Source organism: Oryctolagus cuniculus, chromosome 1 (genome assembly GCF_964237555.1).
Source record: "Oryctolagus cuniculus chromosome 1, mOryCun1.1, whole genome shotgun sequence".
Lineage (NCBI taxonomy): Eukaryota > Metazoa > Chordata > Mammalia > Lagomorpha > Leporidae > Oryctolagus > Oryctolagus cuniculus.
The window spans coordinates 231,996,084-232,004,604 of record NC_091432.1 but is presented as its reverse complement, the minus strand read 5'-3'; the positions used below and the strand labels follow the sequence as shown (position 1 = coordinate 232,004,604).

Genomic DNA, 8,521 nt, shown 5'->3' with positions numbered 1-8,521 from the left:
TGTTGCCTTAGTGTTTGAATTTCATGCACCAGCGTGGAACTTACGTACCGCTACCGAGACTCAAGACGGTAGAAGGAATGGGAATGAATAGAAAAGGCCAGGCAAGCCAAGATTTCGGAAATCCTTGCCTAGGAAAGACGGTGGCCACCCAGTGCCTGTACACGCGTGTGCGGGTGGTGTGTGCATAATGGTCCCTATTTTTTTTGATGGCAGAGTTACAGAGAGGCAGAGAGAGAGAGAGAGATCTTCCATCTGCTGGTTCACTCCCCAGTTGGCTGCAGCGGCCTGAGCTGAGCTGATCTGAAGCCAGGAGCCAGGAGCTTCTGGGTCTCCCACGTGGGTGCAGGGGCCCAAGGACTTGGGCCATCTTCTACTGCTCTCCCAGGCCACAGCAGAGAGCTGGGTCGGAAGAGGAGCAGCTGGGACTCGAACCAGCGCCCATATGGGATGCCGGCACTGCAGGCGGTGGCTTTATGCCACAGCGCCAGCCCCCATTGCATTGTTTTAGGTATGTTAGAGCTGTTGTCTCCACCAACATCTTACAGAATATTTTTTTAAACAAACCAAGTGCTAGGTTTTTTATTTTTTAAAATATTTATTTATTTGATAGAGCTACAGAGAGGCAGAAGCAGAGGGAGAGAGGTCTTCCATCCGCTGGTTCACTCTCCAATTGGCCGAAACAGCCCAAGCTGTGCCAATCCGAAGCCAGGAGCCAGGAGCTTCTTCCAGGTCTCCCACGCAGGTGCAGGGGCCCAAGCACTTGGGCCATCCTCCACTGCTTTTCCAGGCCGTAGCAGAGAGCTGGATTGGAAGAGGAGCAGCCGGGACTAGAACTGGTGCCCATATGGGATGCTGGCACTGCAGGCGGCAGCTTTACCTAATTTGTCACAGCACCAGCACTCCTGAAATTCAAAAAATGTTTGCGAGCTTCCTGGTTTTGTTCACAACTCGGTGACTAATCATGCATTTGTGCTGCATGTATCAATTATCTGAATAAACAGAGGCCAGCGCTGTTCTCTACCTCTGACAGAAGTGGAACATTTAAAAATCAATCAGCAGTGTTGGCCCACGGCACAGTGAAACTGTGGCAGGTGGTGGCCCCGGGATGTGGCACAGCTGGGTAGGCTGCTGTTCGCCATGCCAGCGCCCCATGTTGGAGCGCCAGTTCAAATCCCAGCCGCCCTGCTTCCAATCCAGCTTCCTGCTACTGCACCTGGGACGGCACCAGATGATAGCCCGGGACCCTGGCCCTGCCGCCACACCACAGGGGAGACCCAGACTGAGTCCGTGGCTCCTGGCTTTCCCCTGGCTGAGCCCTGGCTGTTGCAGCCATTTGGGAAGCAAACCAGTGTATGGAAGATCTCTCTCTCCCCTCTCCCCTCTCCCCTCTCCCCTCTCCCCTCTCCCCTCTCCCCTCTCCCCTCTCCCCTCTCCCCTCTCCCCTCTCCCCTCTCCCCTCTCCCCTCTCCCTTCTCCCCTCTCCCTTTCTCTGTAACTGCCTTTCAAATAAATAAAAAGATTGGCAGAGGCCGGTGCTGTGGAACAGCAGTTTAAGCTGCCACCTTCATTGTAGGCATCTCAAATGGGCACCAGTTTGTATCCTGCCTGCTCCACTTCTGATCCAGCTCTCTGCTAATGCATATGGGAAAGCAGTGGAGGATGGCCCAAGTACTTGAGCCCCTGCACCCATATGGGAGACCAGGAAGAGGCTCCTGGCTCCAGCCTGGCACCGCTCTGTCTGTTGTGGCCATTTGAGGAGTGAACCAGCAGATGGAAGACGTCCCTAACTCTGATTTTCAAATAAATCAATAAAATCTTAAAAAAAAAAAAAAAAAGGTTTGAAAGGCAGAGCAACAGAGAGGGAGAGACATAAAAAGGTCTTCCATCTGCTGATCCACTCCCCGAATAGCCACATCTTGAGCTGGGCAAGAATAAAGCAAGGAGCCTGGGTTCCATCCGGGGCCCATGGGTGGCAGGGACCCACGCACCTGAGTCCTCGTCTGCTGCCCTCCCAGGGGCAATAGCAGGGAGCTGGATAGGAAGTGGAGCCACCACTCATGTGGGATCCCAGCATTGCAGGTGGTAGCTTAGCTCCCTCTGCCCCAACGCCAGCCCCAAGGAATTAAATTTTTTAAGATTTATTTATAGCCGGCGCCACGGCTCACTAGGCTAATCCTCCGCCTTGCGGCGCCGGCACACCGGGTTCTAGTCCCGGCCGGGGCGCCAGATTCTGTCCTGGTTGCCCCTCTTCCAGGCCAGCTCTCTGCTGTGGCCCGGGAGTGCAGTGGAGGATGGCCCAAGTGCTTGGGCCCTGCACCCCATGGGAGACCAGGAGAAGCACCTGGCTCCTGCCATCGGATCAGCGCGGTGCGCCAGCTGCGGCGGCCATTGGAGGGTGAACCGACTGCAAAGGAAGACCTTTCTCTCTCTCTCTCACTGTCCACTCTGCCTGTCAAAAAAAAAAAAAAAGATTTATTTATTGGAGCTGGTGCTGCGGCATAGCAGGTTAAACCTCCGCCTGTGATGTGGTGTCCTATATAGGTGCAGGCTGCAGGGTCTGAGTCCACCCGCACAAGGATGGACTGGGTCCGAGGAAAGGTAAGCGCGCCGCTCGCCGTGCCCCAGCCTCCCGATCCCGGAGACAGTCAGATGCAGCGAGGAGCCAAGTCTAGCAAGAACTCCTTTATTTCGCGCGAAACAGAGCCTTATAAAGCACAAAACTGCAGAGTCATTGGGGCGGGGCATAAAGACCAACCAATCACTGGAAGGGCCATGTTACTGGGCGATTTTCACAGGACTGGCCACGTCTGTACACTTGCTATCAGTTATTGCCACTTCTCCTGGTGTTCGTAGCCAGTTAGCTTTGGTGGTAAACAACTTTGGTTTCCGCCCACCTTACTTCCTCTCTGCACCATCTTTGAATTGCTTCGTGTAACTGATTTCCCCACACAGGTTCAAGACTCAGCTGCTCCACTTCTGATCCAGCTCCCTGTTAATGCACCTGGAAAAGGAGAAGAAGATGATCCAAGAGCTTGGGGCCCTGCACCGCCATGGAAGACCCAGAGGAAGCTCCTGGCTTCTGGCCTGGGCTTGGCCCAGCTCTGGCCATTGCAGCCATGGAGAATGAGTTAGTGATGGATGATCTCCCCCCACCCCAACCCCTTTCTGTAACTCTGCCTTTCACATAAATAAATAAATCTTTTTTTAAACACCAGCCTGTCAGTTATGTATGTAACATGTTGTTTAGTGGAATGTTTAGTAAAAGTAGCTGGGACTCCAACCAGCACTGCAAGGGTCCCAAGGGCACTAAACCTGCTGCATCCCAACAACACCAGCCCATCTCCCACTTTCATTTTTCCTCTTCATTTCCTCCTCTTTTTTTTGTTATTTTCTCTCTGTTTGTTTGTTTTTGGTATTTGAAAGAGTTACAGAGATGGAGAGATGAAGAGAGAGCGACCTTCCATCTGTCGGTTCACTCCCCAAATGGCCACAATGACCAGGGCTGACCCCTGGAACCAGGAGCTTCATCCGGGTCTCCCGCATGGGTGCAGGGGCCCAAGCACTTGGGTCATCTTCCGCTGCTCTCCCAGGCACATTAGCAGGGAGCTGCACTGGGAAGTGGTTGAACCAGCACCCGAACCGGCACTAATATGAGACGTCAGCGTCGCAGGCAGCAGCTTTACCGACTATGCCACAGCTCTGGCCCCATCTCTCTTACTTCTAATTGAAGTAAATTTTGCAAAACAGAATTTGCCATTTTCACATATTTGGTTTAAGTGTACAGCTCAGTAGAGTTGTGTATGTTCACGTGGCCATGCAACTATGCCCAGAACTTTTCTGTCTTGCAAACCTATGTACCTTAAACAGCCATCCCACTCCCCATCCACACACACACACACACACACCCACCCCAGTGCCTGGGAACCCTCCTGCTCTCTGGCTCCTGTGATTCTGACAACCCCGGCCGGTGTTCACAGCACACTTTGTTTCTGCATTCGTCTGTCGGACACCTGAGTCACTTCCAACGCGGGTGTGCGAGTCTCCTCAGGACCCTGTTCTCACTGCGTTGGGTCACGTGCCTGGAGGTGGAGTTGCTGGACCATGTGATAAAACCAGTGGGAGCTTTCTGATTGCTCATTCCCAACAGGGCACCGGGGGCACCAGCGAGAAGCTGGATGGGGAGCAGAGGAGCTGGGACTTGACCAGCACTCGGATGTGCGATGTGGGTGTCCCAAGTGGCGTCTCAATCCCTATGCCAAATGCCTGTCCCTGGATTCCTGGGAATTCTACAACACATAGCCATAAATTCTATGGCTATGGTTTTTTGGTGTTAACTTTTAAAACCTTTATCTATTTGAAAGGCAGAGTTGCAGAGAGGGAAAGAAAGACGGAGATCTTCCACCCACTGGTTCACTCCCCAGATGGCTGCAAAGGCAATGGCCAGCAGTCTCTTTGGCTGCTTTCTCAGACCTATTAGCAGGGATCCAGATCGGAGCAGAGCAGCTAGGACTTGAACCAGCGCTCATATTGGGATTATGGCTACTTAACTCGCTGGACCACTACACCAGCCCCTATGAGTAATTCTATTTCTTCTGTTAAAATTTTGTTTGGTTTGAAATTTTGTTAAAAGTTTTGCATCTGCAACGGTGGGGAGACGGGGAGATGTTGGTCAAAGGACTCGAACTTTAAGTTATAAGGAGGCTGTCATTGCCGTGCGCGGGCTGAGCCTCAGCTTGGGGCTCTTGCATCCGGCATCAGTGAGCCAGCTCCAGCGCTGGCCACTCGGCCTCTGATCCAGCTTCCCGCTAATGTGACTGGGATGTGGCGGACGACAGCCCAAGTGCTTGAGATCCTGCCATCCACGTGGGAGAACTGGAAGAAGCTCCTGGCTCCTGGCTTCAGCCTGGCCCAGCCTTGGCAGTTGTGGCCATTTGGGGAGTGAACCTGTGGATGGAAGATCTCTCTGACTCTCTCTCTCTCTCTCTCTCTCTCTGCCTTAAACATAAAACAAAATTTTTAAATAAAAATAAATAAGAATTTTTGCATCTATCTTCATGAGCAATGTCTATCTGTTTTATTTTCTTGCCATTTTTACAGTTCAGTGGCAATAAGTTCTTTTTTTTAAGATTTTATTTATTCATTTGAGAGGTAGAATTGCAGACAGTGAGAGGGAGAGACAGAGAGAGAGGTCTTCCATCCACTGGTTCACTCCCCAGATGGCTGCAACGGCCAGAGCTGCACTGATGTAAAGCCAGGAGCCAGGTGCCTCTTTCTGGTCTCCCATGAAGGACTTGGACCATCTTCCACTGCTTTCCTAGGCCACAGCAGAGAGCTGGATTGGAAGAGGAGCAGCCAGGACTGAGAGGAGGAGTTCTGAGAGGAGGAGCGTGGTGGGGGCAAGAGGCGCGGAGTCACCACACAGACCCCGGGAGTCGGGTGAAAGCAGGCCTGAGGCAAGCAGCCTGCAGACTCGTTTATTTCAGTTGGTGCAGCAGCTTAAATAGCCGAGGCAGCCAATCCGGTCAAGGGGCAGTCTATGCCCTAACCAATCACTGTCTGTTGCCAGGCAGGCTCCTTTGCCAGGAGGGTTCCGAAGCCATTCCTGAGTAATTGATGCTTGCTTGCCAGCGGCCATCTTGGCATGGCCTTCTCATTCTACCACATTTCCCCTTCTCATTTATTTTTGAACAACAGGAGGCATGATTCTTGGCCATACCATTGTTGGCCGCGTGTCCATGTGGTCTCTGGATGTGGCTGTGCCTTAGTTGTCCCCCAGGGGATCTTACCCGTCGTTGACTAACCAGCGCTCAAAACAGGAGACCACAGGAGTGCTTGCTCAGATGGGGGTAGGAATGAGGAACAGTGGTAATCAGGACTGGCGTGACCGCACGCAGGCTGTGGGCCGTTCCAGTGGCTGACCGGAGCTGGTGGAGTATACAGCAGCAGCAAACGTCGCTGTGGGCAGTTCCTCAGGGCAGGATGATAGGGCAGGTGCGTCTGCTAACAAGGCGGACTCTCAGTCTGGTTCAGCTGGTTCTGGTTGGCTGTCAGTTGCAGGTTTGATGTTTCTGGCTGGTACCCAAATGGGTGGTCCCGCATTCTCTGGAAAGACACAAGCAACCAGGACTAGAACCAGTACCCATATGGGATGCAGGCACTGCAGGCGGAGGATTAACCTACTGTGCCACGGTGCCGGCCCCCATTGTGGCAATGAGTTCTTTCATAATGTTGTACAACCATCACCACCCTCCTCCTCCAGAATGCTTTTCATCTTAGAAAACTAGAACTCTGTACCAACGAGCATTCACCCCCCCATTCCCTCTCCCTCAGCCCCTGGTCTACCATTCTACTTCATGGTTTTGTTTTGTTTTGTTTTGTTTTTGAAGAATTTTATTTTCATTTTCATTTATTTATTTGAGAGGCAGAGCTACAGACAGAGATAGGGAGAGACAGAGGGAAAGGTCTTCCATCCCCTGGTTCACTTCCCACGTGGCTGCAATGGCCAGGGCTGGGCCAGGCTGAAGCCAGGAGCCAGGAGCTTCTTTCAGGCCTCCCACGTGGACGCAGGGGCACAAGCACTTGGGCCATCCTTCCCTGCTTTCCTAGGTGCGTTAGCAGGGAGCTGGATCGGAAGTGGAGCAGCCGGGACTCAAACTTGTGCCCATATGGGATGCTGGCATCATAGGCAGCGGTTTTACCCACTGTATGCACCACAACACCAGTCCCTCTCTCTGCCTCCCTCCGTCCCTCCCTCCCTCCCTCCTTTCTTCCTCCCTCCCTCCCTCCCTTTCTTGAGGCAGAGAAATAGACACACAGCTCCCATCTGCCCCAAACGTTCACGCCCCAGATGCCCGCAACAGCCAAAGCGGGGAGCCAGGAACTGAATCCAGGGCTCCCCCAGGGATGGCAGAGACTCAGCTACTTGGCCCATCATCTGCTGCCTCTCAGGGTCCACGTTGGCAGGAATGCTGGACTCTGGAGTGTAGCCGAGACTCGAACCCAGGTGCTGTGATCTGGGACACAGGTCTCTTACCCACTAAGACCAATGCCAGTCCCGGTCCTGCTTTCTCTTACCTATTGCTAGCATGATGCTTCAGTCCAGAACCAATTAAAAGAAACCACATAGTAATCTGTACAACGAAAGTTTAATAGAAAGATTTATTAACAATCCCAAATGATTGGAATTAGAAGAAGTTGCTAGTCAGAAATAGAGAGAACATTGAACAGTATAGGAATAGCAGACAACTAGGAGCAGCCCCTACTGTAGGGTGGGGACTCCCCCAGGGCTGAGGGCCAGACCCTGATGGACAGGACGGGGCTGTGGCACCCTGGAAATCAGCCACGGTGCCAACTCACAGAACCACTGCGAATCCAGCCCAAGGGGCTTGGGAAAGCTGTTTCCACGGAGGTGTCTCACCAGAGGCTCCCCGCTAAAATTACAGCCTGGGGCAGGTGTTGGGAGAAGCCTTTGGCAGCTGGCAACGCAGCAGGAGGCAGGTGCCGGAGAAGCCCTGTGCCGGAGAAGCCCCAAGCCGCCGGAGAAGCCCCGAGCCGGAGAAGCCTCGTGCCGGAGTAGCCCTGTGGGTGGAGAAGGCCGCCTAGCAAGCAGCCAGAAGCAGGAAGGAAAACCCTTCCACACAGGAGGAATATTTAAAGGGCCCAACTCCATTTTCTCAGAGCAAGCAAAAACTTGATGATTGAACATATGGCATGTCTTTTTCCATGCTTTGATGTTTATATGTAAACAGCTTTAGGGAGAGAAATTCATGTACCATAAAATTCACCAATTTAAATGTGTGATTCAGTGGCTTGGGTATATTACATTATTAATTCTTTTAAATTGTGATAAATATAAGTATGTATATTTATGTGATACAGCAGGTTAAGCTGCTGCCTGCCGTGCCAGCGTCCCATATGAGTGCTGGTTCAAGTCCCGGCTGCTCCACTTCCTACCCAGCTCCCTGATAATGCACCTGGGAAAGCAGGGAAAAATGGCCCAAGTGTTTGGGCCCCTGCACCCACCTAGGAGACCCAGATGGAGTTCCAGGCTCCTGGCTTTGACCTGGCCCAGCCCTGGCCATTGTGCCCATTTGAGGAGTGAACAAGTGGATGGAAGATTTCTCTGTCCCTCCCTCTGTCTATAACTTTGTTTTTCAAATAAATATATTTTTTAAAATTTTCCCTTGTTACCAATTTCTGGATGTACAACTCAGCACCATTAATTGTATTCACAATTTTTTATTTTAAGATTTATTTATTTGTTTGAAAGTCCAAGTTACACAGAGAGAAAAGGAAAGGCACAGAGAAAGAGGTCTTCCACCCGCTGGTTCACTCCCCTAATTGGCTGCAACAGCTGAAGCTGTGCTGATCCAAAGCCAGGAGCCAGGAGCTTCTTCTGGGTCTCCCATGCAGGTGCAGGGGCCCAACGACTTGGGCCATCTTCTACTGCTTTCCCAGGCCATAGCAGAGAGCTGGGCTGGAAGTGGAGCATCCAGGACTCAAACCAGCGCCCATATGGGAT

At 52.2% G+C, this 8,521-nt stretch overlaps 1 long non-coding RNA gene across 3 annotated transcripts; it reads right to left on the bottom strand.

The window, feature by feature from the left end:
* Positions 1 to 575: 575 nt before the first annotated feature.
* On the bottom strand, positions 576 to 7,632 carry LOC127488586 (uncharacterized). Of its 3 annotated transcripts, XR_007916336.2 has the most exons (4): positions 7,418 to 7,605; positions 5,787 to 6,102; positions 2,895 to 3,001; positions 576 to 902 (listed from the first exon to the last, which is right to left on the bottom strand). It is a non-coding gene; the product is annotated as an uncharacterized lncRNA (long non-coding RNA). The 3 variants fall into 3 exon arrangements; XR_007916335.2 differs by lacking the exon at positions 576 to 902 and having other exon boundaries at positions 2,670 to 3,001; positions 5,802 to 6,102; positions 7,418 to 7,632; XR_007916334.2 differs by lacking the exon at positions 576 to 902 and having other exon boundaries at positions 2,670 to 3,001; positions 7,418 to 7,617.
* Between the last annotated feature and the right edge of the window lie 889 nt (positions 7,633 to 8,521).